Source organism: Carcharhinus amblyrhynchos, chromosome 24, assembly GCF_965287045.1.
Source record: "Carcharhinus amblyrhynchos chromosome 24, sCarAmb.v2.hapA, whole genome shotgun sequence".
NCBI lineage: Eukaryota > Metazoa > Chordata > Chondrichthyes > Carcharhiniformes > Carcharhinidae > Carcharhinus > Carcharhinus amblyrhynchos.
In genome coordinates, this window is record NC_137347.1 from 1,874,861 (window position 1) to 1,897,643 (window position 22,783).

The following is a 22,783-nucleotide window of genomic DNA, read 5'->3' on the forward strand; positions in this document are numbered from 1 at the left end:
GTGTACCTACTAACCACATGGACTGCAGCCTTTCAAGGTGGTCACCACCACCTTCTTGAGTGTAATTAGGGATGGGCAATAAGTGCTGAACTAGCCAATGATACCCACATACTCATTAGTAAATTAAAAATACTATGGGCGAACAGTGTGTGTTGGAGCCGACGAGGGAGCGAGCTATCTTGGATCTGGTGCTATGTAATGAGGCGGGTAGAATTAGGGACCTTGCGGTGAAGGATCCTCTTGGAGAGAGTGATCATTGTATGGTGGAGTTTCTGGTGCAGATGGAGGAGGAGAAAGTGGGTTCCCGGACACGCGTCCTTTGTTTGAATAGAGGGGAGTATGGTAGGGTGAGAGAAGAATTGGCGAATGTGGACTGGGGGAGTGCGTTGGAAGGTAGGTCTGCTGAGGAGCAGTGGAGGATCTTTAAGGAGATCTTTCTTGGTGCTCAGCAGAAATTTATTCCGATGGTTAAAAAGGACAGTAGGAAGAGAGGTAATAAGCCGTGGATAACGAAGGAGGTGAAAGAAAGTGTTAAATTAAAAGCGGAGGAATTTAGAGTAGCTAAGAGCAGTGGGCGAGAAGAGGATTGGGAAAGGTTTAAATGTCAACAAAGATTGACAAAGAAGTTGATAAAGGAGGGTAGGAGAAGCTATGAGGCTGGGCTAGCACTTAATATAAAAAAGGATAGCAAGAGTTTTTATAAATATATAAAAAGGAAGAGGCTGGCTAGGGTGAACGTTGGTCCTTTAGAGGATGAGAAAGGGGAGCTAGTGGTAGGGGATGGGGATATGGCTGAGGTCTTGAATAACTTTTTTGTTTCTGTCTTCACGGAGGAGGACGTGAATAATTTGCCGGGTGTTAGCGATGGAAAGGTGGTAGGAATGGAGGGTCTTAATGACATTACTGTTACTAGAGAGGTGGTGCTCGACAGACTGGAGGGGCTGATTGTGGACAAGTCCCCAGGACCGGATGGAATGCATCCGAGGGTTCTGAAAGAAATGGCGGAGGTTATAGTAGATGCCTTGGTGGTTATTTTCCAGACGTCGCTGGATTCCGGGGAAGTGCCGGAAGATTGGAAAACGGCTAATGTTACGCCGTTGTTTAAGAAGGGTGCCAGGCAAAAGGCGGGGAATTATAGGCCGGTTAGTTTAACGTCTGTGGTAGGTAAAATGCTGGAATCCGTCATTAAGGAGGAAATTGCGAGGCATCTTGAAGGGAATTGCTTGATAGGGCAGACGCAACACGGTTTCATTAAAGGGAAGTTGTGTCTGACAAATTTACTGGAGTTCTATGAGGATGTGTCTAGGGCAGTGGATAGAGGAGAGCCGGTGGATGTGGTCTTTCTGGATTTTCAGAAGGCGTTTGACAAGGTACCTCACAAGAGGTTATTGCAGAAGGTCAGGGGACATGGAGTTGGGGGTAGGGTGTTAGCGTGGATAGAGGATTGGTTGTCAAATAGGAGGCAGAGAGTGGGGGTCAATGGGTGCTATTCGGATTGGCGGTTGGTGACTAGTGGGGTGCCCCAGGGGTCGGTGCTGGGGCCTCAGCTATTTACCATTTATATAGATGATCTGGAGGAGGGAACCGAGTGCAGGGTGTCGAAATTTGCTGATGACACCAAGATTGGGGGAAAGGCAAATTGTGTGGAGGGTGTGGAGAGTCTGCAGAAGGATCTAGATAGGCTGGGCGAATGGGCCAGGAAATGGCAAATGGAATTTAATGTTGGCAAGTGTGAGGTGGTCCACTTTGGTAGGAAGGACTATTACTTACGGGGCGAAAAACTGCAGCAGGCGACGGTGCAGAGGGACCTCGGGGTCCGTGTGCATGAGTCGCAAAAACCCAGCTTGCAGGTGGTCAGGAAGGCGAATGGGATGCTGGCCTTCATAGCGAGGGGGATTGAATATAAAAGTAGGGAGGTCTTGCTGCAGCTGTATAGGGCATTGGTGAGGCCGCAGCTGGAGTACTGTGTGCAGTTTTGGGCGCCGCACCTGCGCAAGGATATTTTGGCCCTGGAGGGAGTGCAGAGGAGGTTTACTAGGCTGATACCGGAGTTGAGGGGATTGAGCTATGAGGAGAGGCTGAATAAACTAGGCTCGTACTCGTTAGAGTTTAGAAGAATGAGGGGAGATCTCATTGAGACGTATAAGATGATGAATGGGATGGATAGGATAGAGGTGGAGAGACTCTTCCCGCTCAAAAAAGACAGTAGGACTAGGTGGCACAGCCTCAAGATAAAGGGGAGGCGGTTTAGAACGGAGTTGAGGAGGAACTTCTTCACTCAAAGGGTGGTGAATCTCTGGAATTCTCTGCCCGTTGAAGTGGTGGAGGCTGCCTCGCTAAATATTTTTAAGAAGCGGGTTGATGGGTTCTTGATAAGAGAGGGGATTAAGGGTTATGGGGAGAGGGCGGGAAAGTGGAACTGAGCCACGACAGATCAGCCATGATCTTATTGAATGGCGGGGCAGGCTCGAAGGGCTAGATGGCCTACTCCTGCTCCTATTTCTTATGTTCTTATGTTCTCCCAACCGCTTAAACTGAGGTTCAAGCTGCTCAAAGCTCACTAACTTAATGACTTATGACTTTGTGAACATCCCACTAGTCCAGTGAAACCGCATTTGCATAGCGCCTTTACTGCAAATATTCTAAATTCTATCACATATGAAGAATTAATTTGAAGTTATAATCATTATTATGCAGGCAAATAAAATTGCCATTTTGATTCACAAACAGCAATAAGATAAATATCCAACTGGAAGAACAGTGGTGGCCAGGCTGTTATAGAAGTTGCTGCTCTTCAGGTGGCACAGCAATGCCTTTTAACATCCAATGAACCAAAAATTTGGGTTTAATGTCACATCTACAGTATGAAATCCTAATAACTACTCCACTACTTCAGTGTTTCCATCATTTCTCGGCCTTTTGGCTGGGATCAAGAGTAGTGTCAACATGCTGCACTTGGTCGAAGCTATCGGGTTGCAATTCAGCTTCATTTTAAAGCGGCATCTCGGCCTTTTGGCTAAGATGCAAATTAGATCAAGCCTTGGAGGAGGAGCTGCACCTACTCCAATCAGCTTGGATCATGTAGATCAAGCCCAAGACAGGAGGCGAGAGCCCTGTCTTGTCAGCTTGGATCGGCAATGTCCCAACTTGTTGGAACTCTGAATTGGCTTTAATTTGACTTGATTGGATTGGAATAAAGTAAACAAAAAAAAAAAGAAATCCTAATAATATTACATTGGAGTGCTAGGCTAGTTTATGTTCAAGTAGGACTTAAACCTACAACCGTCTGATTTAGACCCGAGAGTACAATTCACTGTGTCAACTCATAACTTGTTCTAAAGTAGATTGATATCCAGGTCCCATGGTTGTAATTTCAATGTCAGATACTGAGCCACAATTGCAATTATTTATTGTTTTATTTTGGTTTCTTGGGACAAAATTAAACATTTTCTTAGTATAATCCAGGGTGTGGTTAGTCATTCAGTTCTATATGCCACTCTTAACCCCTGCATTCAGTGCAACTAGCAATTAAAATGAGTACTCTTGTATTCTAAGGGCGGAGGGCTGGCATTGCAGAAATAGTCAGAAAATGGTCAACGATGCCATATACTATAAACAAAACTCAACAGTATATCCTGTTGTTGGGCACAATCACTTCAATAAGTGTATGTATTCATAATATTTAATGATACAACATTTCTATGTACACAATACTGTACCACTGTTGGGAAGTACAGTACACCAATTCTGGCTGTGACCCTGGAAGATGATGTAAGGCAGTCAACACTTCAGTGTAGACAACAAGCAGCAAGGCTCTTTGCTCCCCAAAACACCAAAGCTTGCAATAAATGTCACACTTTGAGGAAAATGACTCAGTGCAGACAGAGATTCATCACAAATATACAGATTATCCCAGGAGTTGAACTTTACTATCACCACTTGTAAAATACACTTTAATCTCTCCAGTCAAAAATACTTTGCGGATCAGAGCATTTTCAGGATTTGAGCTTACTGCATGAAACAGTGATAAAACATCAAGAAAAGCAGGAATTAAAATTGTTTTACTTTATCCAAATACTGAATCTTCCGTGTCTCACCCCCAGAAGAAACTGTGCTAAAATTATGCTGAGAGTTGCTTGAATCTGCTGACAGTTACAGGACAACTGTTTCCAAACAGTAGATTTCCAGACAGGAAAGGTTACCCGGGAATCTCTCGCTTTCCAAGGTTTAACTTTATGAACTGTAAGCGATGCAAGATATAAGCACAATTATGGAGAAGATTACTGTGAATTGCTACTGTATTTGTCACGGATGGGTGGGAAGGATTCTGGGTTCAAGCCCCACTTGCACTCTGGTGTAGTATTATTCAGGCTTTCATACTTTAGGTCCAACATTAGAAAAACACATTGCTCTCCCACAACAAGTGAATTATCAGGCTGTGTTATAGTAAAAGGAGAAATCACCCTGACAGCGTTTTAAAAGTTGCATGTGGAAAGGCAATGATCTTGTCCTCTTAGCATGAAGATTATGTTGTTAAATATGACAACAAAAGCAATGCTTGAGCAGTGGGAACATATCAGTCACATCATGATGCATTCCCATTAAATTAATAAACAAGCTTGATCAATACACAATCAAATCGCTGTTTCATTTGTTTTTGGGTAATTAAAGGCCATTCCTATCTCATGGAATGCTGACAGCTTAAAACAGGGAGGTTGGTAATGCAGGTGTTGTGATGAAAGAATTCAGTGAGTCATCTAAGAATAGGTGTAGCATTTCTTTATTGGGTCCCAATCAATTCCAAAATACTATCATAATTCCCCATTTGGGCAAGCCAGCATCACCAATGTTAGATTGGCAGCAATACAAAGAGCTCTGCTTGTGGGAGGGTTTTGGACAGCACCAGCATATCCTGAAATGAAATGGCCGTCTGTGATTACCATATTACAGTACAGCATTCCTTCAGATCTGTAACTGCTACTTATATGACAGGCTACTTTTGTTTTGTAACTGGCAATAAACTTATGCTGGCAGTAAAAGAATTACATGCACACATAGATATTCCAATACTGTTCACAGTTATGAAGGTGCAGACAGCAAAGTTGCACTGTAAAAGGATGAGGGCAGTGTGGAACCAAGAGCAATGTAACAATGGAAACATTGGTGAACATGAAAAACTTAAAAGACAGCAGAGTACTTTCACACAGAGACTGTGTGTGTTCTAGAACAACAGAAAGGTACTTGAGACAGTTAAATATTTCTGGAGTGAGAACAGATTAAGAAATAGTCTAAGAATGTTGGTAGATAGAACTAATTAGAAACAAATAATTATTTGGGCATAACCAATCACTTCTTATTCCGAAGAAATTGTATATTCTTATGATGTCAGTGGTTCCCATAATCTACCTTTAAAAGCAAATGCCATACATGAGGTTTCCTCCAAATTCAACAGACATTCTGAACCACATAGTGGCAATGAGTTACTCATCACAATGTGTCTCAAGGAATTAATTCACATTGAAGCAAATCATTTATCATTCGATTCCAAAATAGATGAAAATTACCACACAGGTGAAAGAGGATCTCTCAATATTTAACACCGGAAAACAATTTTTTTAAAAAAAGTGAGTGAATGAACAACTTAAAAGAACATTCAAAACCCATGTTCAAATACTGGATGCAACAGAAAGAGTATTAAAGTACTCAATGAATGGTAGGGCACTAGGAAATTCTGTGAACGAAGTGACCTTGGCATGTTTGTCCACAGATCTCTGAAAGTAGAAGGGCATGTTAGCAGGCTGGTGAAAAAGGCATATGGAACACTTGCCTTTATCAATTGAGGGACAGATTACAAAAGCAGGGAAGTCATGTTGGAGTTGTATAGAACTTTGGTGAGGCCACAGCTAGAGAACTATGCGCAGTTCTGGTCACCGCGTTATTGGAAGGATGTGATCGTATTGGAGGGGTGCAGAAGAGATTCACGAGAATGCTGCCTGGGATGGAACATTTAAGAACATAAGAAATAGGAGCAGGAGTAGGCCATCTAGCCCTTCGAGCCTGCCCCGCCATTCAGTAAGATCATGGCTGATCTGTCGCTGCTCAGTTCCACTTTCCCGCTTTCTCCCCATAACCCTTAATCCCCTCTCTTATCAAAAACCTATAAGTTACGAAGAGAGGTTGCATAAGCTCGGGTTGCTTTCATTGTAGCAGAGAAGACAGAGGGGTTACCCTTTCAAAGTATACAAGATTATGAGAAACATGGACAGAATGGATGAGGAGCCACTGTTCCCCTTAGTTGAAGGGTCAGTCGGGTTGGGGGGAGGTTTAGGAGGGGACATGACGGAAAACTTTTTTACCCAGAGGGCAGTGACAGTCTTGAATGCATGGCTCGAGACGGTGGTAGAGGCAGACTGCCTCACATCTGGATGAGCGCTTGGCACATAATATTCAAGGTTATGCGCCAAATGCTAGAAGATGGGATCAGATGGGAGTTCAGGTGTTTCTGATGTGTCAGTATAGATTCAATGGGCCAAAGGGCCTCTTCTGCGCTGTATGATTCTAAATAATTATTCCAATAAATGTACGCATTTATATTCCCTACTCATTCTTCATCAGATCATGTCACAGGCAAATTATGTTGGCAAACTCTCCCTTTAAGCGCGCACACAGCATAACAATAAACAAGGAACAGTCCTGCATTTGTTCCTAGATGGTTAAAAATTTCTTTAAAATCATTTTCAGCGATTTACAATAAGTTATGACAATAACTTATCAATCCTGTTATTTTCCAAATTGCAACCTTTCATCCAAATTACATAAAGTACAGAAGACAATTATATACAAGATAAAAACCTCTTGGCAAAGTTATGAAACATTTAATAAATGCAACAAATGCTTTCATACACTGCACCCGTTCCCACTCAATAGATTAATCACACCCTTTGAATGGCTAACGAGCAACTGTATCTCAAGGTCACTTATTTTCAGTTCAAAGGCCCAGCTACGTCAACTTCAGGCATACTTTGTCACCCCTCACAACAGGAACAAGGCAGGATGCCATTCTAACACTACAGAGATAAGAATTCTAATGGACTTTTAGATAAATTCAAAAAGTAAAAGTGTTGTTTACTTCCTCTTCTATTTCTCCTTCAGTGTTTCAATACTTTGTTCAAGAGGCAGCGACAGGCTGAGCTATTCAAGCCAACATTCCAGTGACCTTCACTCACTACTCTCAAGACAAACACACACAGGACTGGGCACTTATCTATTCTTCTCCCTGTACAAAATACTACACATTTGCTTCTACAATAGAAGAAAGACTACCAAATTTCAAGTGTTTTGCCCTGAAGGCTGCCACAACTATATTCCAATGACAAATTGAAGTCCCAAGGACCTGTAATCAAATAGTCATTGACGATAACTGGAATACCACCAGAAGCCAACATTTAATAGAGAGACTATCAGAAGGTAATGGCAGGATTCCTAAACAGACAGGTTCACAAATACACAACTTTGAATGATTCTGCCATCCCGTTTTGAAAAACTGTGACAAGTCTGTTGAAGCTGCTAGTCTAGTCTGAACATGCTGCCAGATTAGACTTTAAAAATAACCCAAAACTAATTTTTTGGAAGTATGGAAAGGAACAAAATTAAAGAAATAGAGCACATTCACCACCTCCCACCTAAGGTATGATTTAATAGCTTTTCTTAAAAGAACTGCAGACAAATATGACCAGGACAAAATCCTTCCGAAGCAGAACCAGATCAAAATAAACGTTTGTATGGCCTTTCTTTCAAAAAGCAGTGATACTCACTAGCCCTTAAGAAATTCAAGGTTGCTCAAAGTCCTTCGATTACTTGTTAGTGATTAGTAAAGAAACAGAAAACTGAAGGACACTGCCGAGATGTGGGAACAAGAGTCACAGACTAGTAGGATTTTGTTTCGACTAATTTTTGAGAGGGAAACTCACCAACTTGCTAACCAACCACGATATCGATGCAGCTATTAACTCGCTCTGATCTTAAAAAAATCTCTAACTTACCCCGATATCCAGCTTCCCGGTGTACTCTTCCCTCTCCAGGTCCGGAGGGAGGGGGAGAAGGAGGAATGGAAGACACTCCTAGGCTCCAAAAAAAAAGGAGGCCAACAATCAAAAGCGTCTCAAATGCAGCCAATCCCACAGGCAGCTCCAGTACAGTGCAGACAGGACACATTGCAAAGTGGAAAGCTTGCTGCTCTGAAACCAGTAAATGAACGCAATCGCCATTTTTCTTTGTCTTTCACTTGACCCCTGTCTCGGTGATAAACTCAGTACAACAAACCTGCAGCCTTTTTCCCCCACTGGCAACTGAAGGCTGAAACTCAGCCCAACCTGCTACCCTCACAGGACCCGCCTCCCCGGCAGAGCCGCCTCCCATTGGCCCGCCGCCTCCCAAACCGCGTCCTGATTGGAGACTCCGCACGCCAATCTGCTGGCGATCTGACACTTCCGGTTTCAGGTTAGGTTGCCCTACAGAATAGGGGTCAGAGGAGATAGGGGAGGCCTGGGCTCAGCACAAACAGGCACTCATTACAAACAACCACAACCCAACTGTAGCAATGTTTAAACTGAAGGCTTTGCAATAAAGCCGATCCATAAATCTTGCATTTATCTGCCAGTTTATTTGTTTATTTTTTTCTGGCAGTATTATATGTTGTGGGTTTAGATCCAGTTCCCTATCCATACTGTTCCCGTGCTTTGTTTCCTTTCTGTTTAACAGCGATTCGGGGTTTTTTTGTGCAAACTTTCCGCCGCTTTTCCCCTTCGCAAACTTGTCCCGCCCCCCGGCTTACCCCATTGGTCCACACTGGGCTGCCAACATTCCATTCCAACACCACCCTGCTGCTGATTGGTCAGAAACCACATCAATCATTAACAGATGGCGTCATTCTGAAGGATCTTTTCCCATTGATATTTACAGATTCCTCCAAAAGATTCAACAAGGCGCCAAGTTACTGTTGCTGAAGGCACCAGCTTTACAAAACTAAACGCAGCTGCCACAGCTAACTGAGAGGTGGCTTCAACAAGAAAAACATCCTCAAATATATTTCAATATTGAGTTAAGTACCCAACTAATTCATATCTAGCAATAAAACTTGACCAAAGTGACCTATACACTTGAATCTAATACGCCCATTCCATACTTGGGCAGAATCTTAACCTGGTAATCACAAGTACGTCAGCACCAGGGTCAGAAGAGGCAACTATGGGCATCACACTGGACAATTATAGACCACAGGGTCAGACGGGACAACCACAGGCCACAGCAACACCAAGACCTGACAGGACAACTACAGGTCACAGCAACATCAGAGACAGTCAGGACAACAACAGGCCACAGTTTAAAGCTAATTTACTAGTGTTACAAGTAGGCTTATATTAACACTGCAATGAGGTTACTGTGAAAATCCCCTTGTCACAACACTCCAGTGCTATTAGGGTACACAGGAAGGAGAATTTTATAGCAAAGCAAAGGCACATCTTTCAGACTGTAGAAGGAAACCAGAGCACCCAGGGGAAACCCATGCAGACACAGGAAGAATGTGCAAACTCTGCATACAGTGACCCAAGCCAGGAATCAAACCTGGTTCCTTGGCCCTGTGAGGCATCAATGCTAACCATTGTGCCACCATGCTGCCCTCACAGTAACACCAGAGTCAGACAGGACAACTATAGGTCACAGCAACATCACAGTCAGACAGGACAACTACAGACCACAGAGCAACACCAGGGCAATTACATAACATTGCAACACCAGAATCAGACAGAACAAGTACAGGATCAAGCAGGGCAACCAAAGAGCACCAGGAACAGTCAATGGCAGGCTGATGGGTGGAAACGTCACAAGATGGATTGAAGCCAAGTTTGATCATGATAAATCTAAGCAACAATGTTTAGCAATGTCAACAGCTAATTCCGTCAACAATAACAAATTCATCTCGCTGTTTTATTAATCCCTGTTGGTCTGCTATCGCAGTAAGAAGTCTGACAACACCAGGTTTAAGTCAGGTGACGAAGAGGGGAACCTCAAAAGCTTGTGAGTTGACTATCAAATAAATCCATTGGACTTAAGCCTGGTGTTGTCAGACTTCTTACTGTGTTTACCCCAGTCCAACGCCAGCATCTCCACATCAGGTCTGCTATCGGACAAATAAGCAGTTAATGTAAGTGCGGAAACTGATGCAGTGATGGAAACATTCAAGAAATTGCACCCAGACTCTGCAATTCAAAGCAGTTCAGATCAGCAATTTGATTAAAATGATTAATGTAGAAACTGAATTGAAAAATGTGTCAGGTACAATTAAATAGCTACATCATTATAATATGGACAACTTCAGTTAGTCATGCCAACACTGACCCCTATATTTGTAGCAGCTTCAGTTGAACCACAATATTTTGCATCAAGTGGAAAGGATTACAGATAATATTAAAAGTGAACTTAACATTCCAGCTTCTCAAAACCCACTTGGTTAGCATGGTAACTTTCACACTTGTTGGGCATCACTTATAGAACCAGAATTAATATACGCCAAATCTTACTACCGCCTCTGTGGAAGATTAATTTCTAGATGTGATTGCTTGCTCCCTCTTTGCTTATTAAATAACAAATTTCAGTTTGAAAAGGTTTAGCCTAATGTTGCACCTTTCACTTCCCAAAACACTTACAGCCAATTCTACTGATATTATTATTGTGAAGGAGATATAGCAAGATCCCATATACAATGTGATGAGTGACCAAATTATCTGTTTTATGTGTTAGTTGAGGATAAACATTGGCCAGGACCCCTGGGAGAACTCTCCATGTCTAAACGAGGGGCCAGTCAGAGTCTAATGTCTCATCCACAAGTTGATATCTCTGATAGTGCAGCATCTATCAGCCTGGACTTTGTGTTCAAGCCTCTGGAATGGTTCTTGATCACACAACCTTTTGACACAGGCAAAAGTGCTACCCACTGATTCACAGCTATCTCCTTTCTTTTGAAGTGTGGTTATTTTGTAGGCAAACGAGCCAGTTGTATGCTACGAAGTCCTACGTGCAAAAGTGTAAACCGAGATTACAGGAAGTAGTGGCACTTTGCATAATGGTGCTGCTGATATGTCTTCCTTCTTCCTTCATAGTGGCTTCCCACAGATTGTGGTTTACACAACCATGTCCAACCCATCTCCCTTGACACTGCTCTCACCCCTTCTCCTCCCTCCCAGAATCAGGATAGGGTTCTTCTTGTTCTCACTTTTCACCCCACCAGCCTCCACATACAGAGGTTCATCCTCTGCCATTTCCACCAACTCCAGCATAATGCCACCTTCTTTGTACTTCTCCCTCTCCCCATCAGCATTCCGAAGGGGTCATTCCCTTCGGGACACCCTGGTCCAGTCCTCTATCACAGCCAATGCCTCATCCCCTGCCCATGGCATCTTCCCATGCAATCATAGAAGGTACAACACCTGCTCACCATCCTAGGGCCTAAACACTCACTTCCGGTGAAGCAGCACTTCACGAGCATCTCCTTCAATCTGGTCTATTGCATTCACTACTCTACATCGGAAACCAAACGCAGACTGGGTGACCACTTGGCTGAACACCTTCGGTCCTTCCACAAACAGGACCCAGAACTTCCTGTCGCTTCCCATTTCAACACACCATCATGCTCTCATGTCCACATGTCGCTCCTTGGCCTGTTGCAATGTTCCAGTCAGGCCCAAAACAAACTGAAGGAACAGTACCATGTCTTCTGATTAGGCACTTTACAGCCTTCTGGACTTAACATTGAGTTCAACAACTTCAGTGCATGAACTCCCCCTTCATCTTCATCCATTTCCATTTATTTTACTTCATTTCATCTTACTTTATTAATTTTTCCACCTTTCTAAAAAAAAGGTCACCTTCCATCTTTTTCTCCCTACCGCTGTCTCCCTTCCCCCCACTCCACTAAGGCCATCTCTCATGTCTCAGGTTGTCCTTTGACAATCTGCTTACTTTTGTTCTATTTATAAATTCTGATCACTTAATGTCTGTTATCAGCACCCTTCTTAGCCATAATCATCACCAGCATTTCCACTGTCTTTCCATCTATGATACCTTTGTCAACACCCTCCTCATCCTAAAAATATAAATATCATCCAATTCTCTCTTGCCTTCAGCTTTGACGAAGAGTCATCCAGACTCAAAACATTATCCTCTCTCCGCAAATGCTGTTAGACCTGCTGAGATATTCCAGCAATTTTGTTTTTGTTACAGGAACTCATAGCAACGGCTTGAGTGCACGACTCTTCAGAAGTTGTGTATTATCAACTGAACCAAATTAACAATGAAGAAATTAAGTGCTGTTCCAGATTACTATCAACTGTGGCTGTGAGTATGCCCTAGTCAATCTTGTTCGGAAGCACTAGGAGCAAGGTAGTGAGCAAAGCAAAGAAACAATGCCCAAGTGTGACATAGACTGAGGCTGAAGTCGGAATTTGATTCACATGGGAATTTGATGCAGAAGTTGAAAGAGGTTCTCCTTTTCCTATCTTTTTCAGTCTTCAATATTGGTGACTTTTCTTCCTTTGTCTCCAAGCTAGCAGAGTGTAACTTTCTATTACTTTAGCTGTGTATATTAATAACTAATTGGCTAATGCAATAAAGTTAGACAGACATGGCAGGGAAGGTGGCGTGCCATGACTACAGAGGGAATTTGTGGAATGCACTGCAATTCTGGACAAATAATATCTGCAGCTTGCGCAACTTTGGCTCAGAATTGCTGAGCTGGAGTCAGAGGTTATGACGTTGTGGGGCATCAGAGAGGAGGGAATGTAACCTGGACACTTTGTTCCAAGAGATAGTCAGATTATGCAGATTAGCGTTGGCCCATTGTCAGGGACAGTTGGGTGTGCCTGCAAGTCAGGCAAGTATAGCTATGCTGTGACGAAGGAGTATCAGGCCCTAACTTTGTCCAAAAGGTATGAGGTGCTTGCAGCCTGCGCGGATGAGAAGAACTACAGGGTGGGTAATGGACTGACCATGGTGAAGAATGCCATTCAAATGTAAGAGTAAGTGTCCAGACATTTGTGTTGCCTGCTGGTGCCAGAGTTCGGGATACCTACTCTGAGTTAGACAGAAACTCTCAGTCAGAGGGGAAGGATCCAGTGGTTGTGGCCCATGTAGACACCAACAACAACAGGCTGGATGACGAAGGAGGTTTACATAGTATAAGGAACTAGGAATCAAATTAAGAAGTAGGTAAGGTTGTACTAGACTTGGTATTGTGCAATGAAATGGGATTAATTGATAACCTCATTATGAAGGCACCCTAGGCATCAGCAATCATTATATGTTGAATTTTACATTATAGAACCTTACAGTACAGAAAGATGCCCTTCGGCCCATTGAGTCTGCACCGACCACAATCCCACCCAGGCCCTACACCGTATCCCTACATATTATTACCTGCTAATCCCTCTAACCTAAGCATTTTAGGACACTAAAGGGCAATTTTAGCATGGTCAATCAACCTAAACCACACATCTTTGGACTGTGGGAGGAAACCGGAGCACCCAGAGAAAACCCACACAGACACGAGGAGAACATGCAAACTCAACACAGACAGTGACCCGAGCCAGGAATTGAACCCAGGTCCCTGGAGCTGTGAAGCAGCAGTGCTAACCAGTGTGCTACCGTGCCAACTATATCCGAGGGAGAAAAGAATGTCTCTCCCAATGTCTGCGTGGGTTTCTTCCAGGGGCTCCAGCTTCCTCCCAAGGTCCAAAGATGTGTGGGTTAGGTTGATTGGCCATGTAGATTGCCCCTTAGTGTCAGGGAGATAAGCAGGGTAAATACATGGGGTTACAGGAATGGGACCTGGGTGGGATTGTCATTGGAGCAGGATGAATGAGTCATATGGCCTTTTTCTGCACTGTAGAGATTCTATGATTAGTATTTTAAACTTAAATGCGAACAATTATGAGGGCATGAAAGCAGAGCGAGCTAGTGAACTGGAAAATTTGCTTAAGGGATAGATTGAGAGAGGTTCAGCAGCAGACAATTAAAGAGATATTTCGGAATACACAAAACGGACACATTCCACTGAGAAGGAAAAATTCCAAAGGGAGGTCCATCATCTGTGCTTAAAGATAGTATTAAACTTAAAGAAATAGCACATATTTGTGCAAAGAAGGGTGGCAGGTCAGAAGATTGGAAGGGATATGAACAGCATAAAGAATGACAGAAGATTGATAAGGAGGGAAAAACTAGAGTGTGAAAGAAAGCTAGCTAGTAATATAAAGATGGATAGCAAGAGTTTCTATAGACAGCTAAATAAGAAAATAATTAACAGAGTGAGCATTGGTCCTTTGGAAAGTGTATCTGGGGAATTGATAATGGAAACTAGGACTGTGACAGGTATTTTGCATTGATCTCTCTATAGAGGACATAAGTAACATCCCAGGTATAGCTGTAAATCAGGAAATGGAACAGAGGATCGCAGGAAAATTACAATCACCAGAGAAGTGGTATTGAGCAAGTTTTTGGGTTTGTGGGCTGATAGATCTTCGGTCTGGATGGATTTCACCTTAAGATCTTGAAAGAAATGGCTAATGAAATAGTTGATGCATTAATTTCCAAAATTCCTTGGATTCAGGGACATTTCCATTACAGTGGAAGATAGCAAAAAGAAAGTGAGACAAAATCTCTGGGCCAATTAGTCTAAATTCTGTGATGGGAAAATGTTAGAAGCCCTTATTGAAGGTGTATTAGCAGGGCACTTTGAAAACTTCAACACTATCAGACACGGTCATCATGGTTTTGTGAATGGGAAATCACGTTTAACCAATTTACTGAAGTTCTTTGAAGGAATCACATATGCTGTGGATAAAGGAGAGGGAATAGATATACAGTACTTAGATTTCCAGAAGGCATTTGATAAGATGCCACATCAAAGATTATTTCAGAAAACAAAAGTATGGTACAAGGGGTAACATATTAGCATGGATTGAAGAATGTTTCCTGTTAGCTAGCCAAATAGCATAAATGAGTCTTTTTCTGGTTGGGAGGATGTGACAAATGATGTGCTACATGGATCAGTGTTGAGGCTTCAATTTTTAACACTTTATATAAATGACTTCGATGAAGGGACAGAAATTAATGGTCGCTAAATTTGCAAACAAATATAGGTAGGAAAGTAAGTTGTGAAGAGGACATGGATAGGTTAAGTGAAAGGGCAAAAACCTGGCAAATGAATTATAATGTGGGCAAATGTGAAATTATCCATTTTAGCAGGAAGAATAAAAAAAGCTTATTATCTAAATAGTGAGAGATTGCAGAGCTTTGAGTTACAGGGGGATCCGTGTGCGCATATATGAATCAGAAATGACTAGTTTACAGGTATAGCAAGTAATAAGGAAAGTCACTAGACAACTATTGTTTATTGTGAAGAAATTGATTACAAAGGTAGGGAGGTTATGCTTCAATTGTACAGGGCATTAATGAGATCACATTTGGAATATTTTGCACAGTATTCATCTCTTTAAGGAGAGATGTAAATGCCTTAGAAGCAGTTCAGATAAAGTTTATTAGATTATGCCAAGAGTAGGCAGGCAGGTTAAAGGTAAAGGTTAGAGGGATTCGGTTTGATTAGATGAGCAAGAGGTGGCTTGATCAAAACCTTTAAATCCTGAGGGGTGGATGTTAAATAGGTGTTTCCCCTTGTCGAATGGCCTAAAACTTAGTGTCACTACTTAAAAATAAGGAGTCACTGATTTAAGATGGAGATGAGCAGAATTTCTTTCTCTCGAGGGTCGAGTCTCTGAAACTCTCTTCCTTAAAAGGCAGTGGCAACAGAATCTTGAGTATTTCTAAGGCAGAGCTAAATATGATTCTTGATTAATAAGGGGGTTGAAAGAATATTGGGGTTAGACAGGGACATGGGGTTGAGGTCACAATCAGATAAGCCACGATCTTACTGAACAGCAGAACAGGCTTGAGGGCCGAATGGCCAATTCCTGCACCCAATTTGTATGCTCATATGTTGTGGTCCACATGAGAACAAACAACATGGGGCTGAGCCAGAAGTGAACATAAAGGTCATTATCTCTGTGATATGGTATTTAGCACAGCGTCAAGTAGGTTAGAGAATTAAATGTGTGACTCAAACATTTGCAATACGACAGATGAGTTAATGGCACAAATAGAAATTATGATTGCATAGATCTGGTTGCAAGGTAATCTAAATTGGGACGTAAATATTCCAGGATACATAATATTTTGGGAACAGACAGAATGGCAAAGGTGGAGACATAGGCCTGATAGTAAAGGATGACAAAGACATTGGTGAGAAAGGATCTAGTCTCAAAAGATCATGAAGTAGAACTATTATGGGTGGAAATTAGGATCAGCAAGAGTCAGAAAAAGTTGGTGGAAGTAGTTGATAAGCCCCTAACAGTAGTTATACCATTGGACAAGAGCATGAAAAAATATTGGTGCTTATAACAAAAGCAATGTAATAATTTAATCTTCATATAGACTGGGAAAATTAAATTCATAATACTATAAAATGAGTTTGTAGAATGCTTTCTGGCACATTACTTTGTGGAACCAACTAAGGATAATGCTATCTTAAATCTAGTATTGTGTAACGGTGCAGAGTTAATGAGTGATGTCACATGTGATAATACTGTGCCTTTAAGAAATTATTTTAATCGTGTTTCTCTGCAGGATGTTTTGCTGACACCATGTTATCTATTCCCAGGATCCTTTTTTGTTACTGACACAGTATAATTGATATCATGTTGATTTTAATCTGAACTAATTAAATGTTCTGTGGTTTTAATGGTCCCTTGGGATTGCTGAGTCAAGCTTCCTAGTAGGTCATTTGAATCATATTTGGCATGAAATACTGTATGTTTACCAATGCTAAATCAAATGTAAAAAAAAATACGGTCTAGGCCAACTTCACAAAACACTTCGAAATCTTTGGCCTGGGTCTTAATGCATAGTATAAGATATACAGGGAAATAGTGATCATAATACAATTGAATTCCATGTTAAGGTTGAAAGTGACCTACTCCAATCTTAAACTTAAACAAAGCCAATTACACAGACATGAGGGAAATTGGCCAAGAGTGATTAGGCAAATAGACTGAAAGATACGGAGATAAATGAACAAGCAATTCAAAATGTTCAACAAAAATACGTTCCACTGTTAACAAAACTCAGCAAGAGAGACCCATCTGTGGCTCACTCAGGAAGTTAAGGCTAGTATTAGATTCAAAGAATAGGCTTATAATGTTTCACAGAACAGTAGGAATTCTGAGAATTGGGAGTGTTTTATAAATCAGGAAAGAGCCACCAGAAAATTGATAAATAGAACATAACAGTCAATTGGCCAGAAATACAATAGATTATAAGAGGTTTTGTAATCAAATAAAAAGGAAGAGAGTCCATTAGAAGCAGAGACAGGAGAAATTATCATGGGAAATGAGGAAGTGGCCTTCATAGGAGTTACATACCTGATGTTAAAAATTAAGAAAATTAAGGTAGTTTAGACAAAACGTAATGGAGAAACTCAAAAGACTAAGATCTGACAAATCTTCAGGATCTGATGGCCTACATCTATGACTTTTCTCAAGGAAGGAGGGGGAAAACAGTGAATTATAGGGCAGTTAGCCTAATGTCAGTCATTGGGAAAATACTGGGATTTATTCTTACTGCACTTGGATAAGTATTGTTTGATTAGAATAAGTCAGGTTGCTTAACAAAATAGAAATCCTACTTGACAATCTTGGAATTTTTTGAGTGTAACTAGTAGAGTCGTTAAAGAGGAACCAGTGGAAACAGTAAATCTGGATTTCCAAAAGGTGTTCAATAAGATGCCACACAAAAAGGTTGTGGATCTGGGGACAATATATTAGCATAAATATCGGACTGGTTGATAGACAGGAATTAGAGAATATACATAAATGGAGCATTTTTAAGTGGGCAGACTGAATAATGGAGTGCCGCAAGAATCAGTGCTGGGCCTCAGCTAATAATCTTTATTAACGTAGATGAAGAGGAATAGAGTAATGTGACCAAAATTGCTGATGATACAAAGTTAAGTGGAAAGGTAAACTGTGTGGAGGACACAAACTGCAAAGAGTTGTAGACAGGTTAAGTGAGTGAGCAAACGGAGTATAATGTGGGAAGTGCAAAGTTATTTGCGTAAGAGGAGAAAAGCAGAATTTTTAAAAGGTGTGAAATATGTGAATGTTGTTGTTCAAAGAGACTTGGGTGTGCTCATACAAGGATTGCAGAAAGATAATCAGCTATTTACCATTTATATAGATGATCTGGAGGAGGGAACCGAGTGTATGGTGTCGAAATTTGCTGATGACACCAAGATTGGTGGAACGGCAAACTGCACAGAGGGTGTGGAGAGTCTGCAGAAGGATCTAGATAGGCTGGGCGAATGGGCCAGGAACTGGCAAATGGAATTTAATGTTGGCAAGTGTGAGGTGGTCCACTTTGGTAGGAATAATGGTAGGAAGGATTATTACTTACGTGGAGAAAAACTGCAGCAGGCGACGGTGCAGAGGGACCTCGGGGTCCTTGTGCATGAGTCGCAAAAACCCAGCTTGCAGGTGCAGCAGGTGGTCAGGAAGGCGAATGGGATGCTGGCCTTCATAGCGAGGGGGATTAATATAAAAGTAGGGAGGTCTTGCTGCGGCTATATAGGGCATTGGTGAGGCCGCAGCTGGAGTACTGTGTGCAGTTTTGGGCGCCGTACTTACGCAAGGATATTTTGGCCTTGGAGGGAGTGCAGAGGAGGTTTACTAGGCTGATGCCGGAGTTGAGGGGGTTGATCTATGAGGAGAGGCTGAATAAACTAGTCTTGTACTCGTTAGAGTTTAGAAGAATGAGGGGAGATCTCATTGAGACGTATAAGATGATGAATGGGATGGATAGGATAGAGGTGGAGAGACTCTTCCTGCTCAGAAAGGACAGTAGGACGAGGGGGCACAGCCTCAAGATAAAGGGGGGGGCGGTTTAGAACGGAGTTGAGGAAGAATTTCTTCACTCAAAGGGTGGTGAATCTCTGCCCGTTGAAGTGGTGGAGGCTGCCTCGCTAAATATTTTTAAGAGATGGCCTACTCCTGCTCCTATTTCTTATGTTCTTATAACATGTGAGTACAGCAAGCAATTAGGATGGTATTTTGCATATTGGCCTTTATTGGAAAGGGCTTGGAGTACAGGAATAAAGTCGTCCGACTACAATTGTAAAGAGTTTTGGTGAAACCACATCCAGAATATTGTGTGCAGTTTTGGCTTCCAGATTTAAAGAAAGAAAAATGCTCATTGGCGTCATTACAGTAAAGGTTCAATAAATTGGTATCAGGGATGACGAGAGATCATGTTGACCTTATATTTTCTAGAATTTGAAAGTATGGAGACAGAGGATGTCATTAAAACATACAGATTCTGAGGGGATTTGAATGGGTAGACGCCAAGAGTTTACATCTACTAATTGAGGAATCTAAAATATGGGGAGCTGAAGAGAGTCTCAGACTATCCAATCAGTTAGGGCTAAGATGAGAAGATATTGCTTCTTGTGAATTATTGGAATTCTCTAGCCCAGGGTGTTGTGGATGCTCTACCATTTAATTAATTTAAGACTGCATTAGACAGGTTTTTGGGTTCTCAGGGAATCAAGGAACATGAAGGAGTGGACATGAGCGTGGAGCTGAAGCCCCTAATTGGATTGAATGGCAGAGCAGGCTCATCAGGCCATGGGTGACTATGACAAACTGATAAAGAGCATACTATGATTTAGAGCATAAGTGCTTCAGAACTGTGGTTTTCTCTGGCCCAAAACTCCCGATGACTTGATACAAAAACAGCAAACTCTGGAAAAAGCTCAACAGGTCTGCCAGCATCTATTAGGAGAGAAACCGTCAGTGCGGCTCTGAGCAAGCCTGTGTCTCTCTGTCCACAACACCTTCCCCACCACAAGGCCAAAGTGGATCCGTTGAGTCCACCCCACCATACCCCTGTGGGTCATGTACGATTGTCCTTTCAGCCATCACACCCATCCACCATAAAACAAGTGAGCCACATTACTGTCCAACCCAGCTCATTTAGTAAGCTAAGGTACCCCCTGGCCCACTGCATCCAATGATCCTGGATTCTGTCCCTGATCCAAGGCATGCAGCCAGCCCGGGTCCCCTGATCCAGGGCATGCAGCCAGCCCGGGTCCCCTGATCCAGGGCATGCAGCCAGCCCGGGTCCCCTGATCCAGGGCATGCAGCCAGCCCGGGTCCCCTGATCCAGGGCATGCAGCCAGCCCGGGTCCCCTGATCCAAGGCATGCAGCCAGCCCGGGTCCCCTGATCCAAGGCATGCAGCCAGCCCGGGTCCCCTGATCCAAGGCATGCAGCCAGCCCGGGTCCCCTGATCCAAGGCATGCAGCCAGCCCGGGTCCCCTGATCCAAGGCATGCAGCCAGCCCGGGTCCCCTGATCCAAGGCATGCAGCCAGCCCGGGTCCCCTGATCCAAGGCATGCAGCCAGCCCGGGTCCCCTGATCCAAGGCATGCAGCCAGCCCGGGTCCCCTGATCCAAGGCATGCAGCCAGCCCGGGTCCCCTGATCCAAGGCATGCAGCCAGCCCGGGTCCCCTGATCCAAGGCATGCAGCCAGCCCGGGTCCCCTGATCCAAGGCATGCAGCCAGCCCGGGTCCCCTGATCCAAGGCATGCAGCCAGCCCGGGTCCCCTGATCCAAGGCATGCAGCCAGCCCGGGTCCCCTGATCCAAGGCATGCAGCCAGCCCGGGTCCCCTGATCCAAGGCATGCAGCCAGCCCGGGTCCCCTGATCCAAGGCATGCAGCCAGCCCGGGTCCCCTGATCCAAGGCATGCAGCCAGCCCGGGTCCCCTGATCCAAGGCATGCAGCCAGCCCGGGTCCCCTGATCCAAGGCATGCAGCCAGCCCGGGTCCCCTGATCCAAGGCATGCAGCCAGCCCGGGTCCCCTGATCCAAGGCATGCAGCCAGCCCGGGTCCCCTGATCCAAGGCATGCAGCCAGCCCGGGTCCCCTGATCCAAGGCATGCAGCCAGCCCGGGTCCCCTGATCCAAGGCATGCAGCCAGCCCGGGTCCCCTGATCCAAGGCATGCAGCCAGCCCGGGTCCCCTGATCCAAGGCATGCAGCCAGCCCGGGTCCCCTGATCCAAGGCATGCAGCCAGCCCGGGTCCCCTGATCCAAGGCATGCAGCCAGCCCGGGTCCCCTGATCCAAGGCATGCAGCCAGCCCGGGTCCCCTGATCCAAGGCATGCAGCCAGCCCGGGTCCCCTGATCCAAGGCATGCAGCCAGCCCGGGTCCCCTGATCCAAGGCATGCAGCCAGCCCGGGTCCCCTGATCCAAGGCATGCAGCCAGCCCGGGTCCCCTGATCCAAGGCATGCAGCCAGCCCGGGTCCCCTGATCCAAGGCATGCAGCCAGCCCGGGTCCCCTGATCCAAGGCATGCAGCCAGCCCGGGTCCCCTGATCCAAGGCATGCAGCCAGCCCGGGTCCCCTGATCCAAGGCATGCAGCCAGCCCGGGTCCCCTGATCCAAGGCATGCAGCCAGCCCGGGTCCCCTGATCCAAGGCATGCAGCCAGCCCGGGTCCCCTGATCCAAGGCATGCAGCCAGCCCGGGTCCCCTGATCCAAGGCATGCAGCCAGCCCGGGTCCCCTGCCCCAGTGCATGCAGCCAGCCCGGGTCCCTGCCCCAGTGCATGCAGCCAGCCTGGGTCCCCTGCCCCAGTGCATACAGCCAGCCTGGATCCCCTGATCCAAGGCATGCAGCCAGCCTGGGTCCCTGCACTAGTCCTCAACAAACTTTTACAGCACCCTCACTATTGCTGTTGCTGCTTCTCATTGAGATGAACTGGAATCAACCGAACCTGCTGAGCGCGCCAGCCCCGCCTCCAGGATGCTCTGATTGGGCGGGCCCCAGGCACTCAGGCAAAGGCCGGCGGTTGATTGGTCGGGGCAGCTGTCCGTCACAGGTGCTGTCAGGTTTGGTTGAAGTTAGGCGCGAGCCGGGAGGGGGAGAGAGGGCGGAATGGCGGGCAGCGGCCCCAGCTCAGCGAGGCCTCGGGCTGGCTCAGCGGGGAGGGGGGAAGCCGGGCCCGGGGCACAGGCTGCGCGGCCGGACACTCACTCTCAGCCCCGGGCCCGCGAACCAATAGCGGCCCCAAACCCTCAGACCAATCAAACCCCTGACCCGTGTCCACCAATGAGAGCGGCGGCAGAGCCGGGGCGGAAAGATGGCGGCTGGGAGCAGCGCGGCGCTCTCCCTCTCCCTCTCTCTCCCGCTCACTCGCCCCCCGCTCCCTCCCCACCCGCCCGCAACACACTCACCCGGCAGGTTGCGGGGTGCCGCCCAGTCTCGGCCGCTGCCACCCGGCCGGCTCCGCGCTCTCTCTCTCTTTCCGCTCGCCCGGTTTCCCGCCGCTGGGAAACTCCGTTCGGAAACAAGATGGCCGCCGCACCTCTCCGGGGAGGAGGAGACACATCTCGCGAGAACACTCACCAGCGATGGCTGCTTAAAGGGGCCGCGCTGATTCAGCCGGCTGTCAATTAACTCTTAAAGGGATAGCTGACCCGACCAGCCTCTGGTGGGACAGCAGCAAGTTACTTGGACCACCATGATCCAGGAGCTCCCAATGCACTACTCTTTTCCTATAGCCCTGCAAAACACCTTGCTCCTGGATATATCCAGGAATTGGATATATTCCTGGATATGCTCCTG

General features: G+C 44.9%; 1 protein-coding gene across 3 annotated transcripts in view; it reads right to left on the reverse strand.

The window, feature by feature from the left end:
* nfyc (nuclear transcription factor Y, gamma) overlaps positions 1–22,513 on the reverse strand; it is a 103,113-nt gene extending 80,600 nt beyond the window's left edge. The window contains exon 1 of one of the 3 annotated variants that reach the window (XM_080211692.1): positions 22,393–22,513. The gene's annotated coding sequence lies outside the window, so the exon portion shown is untranslated. Of the gene's footprint in view, positions 1–8,042; positions 8,333–21,932; positions 21,959–22,392 lie in introns of those variants that run through there. The other 2 variants (XM_080211694.1, XM_080211693.1) reach the window with 2 other exon arrangements.
* Positions 22,514–22,783: the final 270 nt, after the last annotated feature.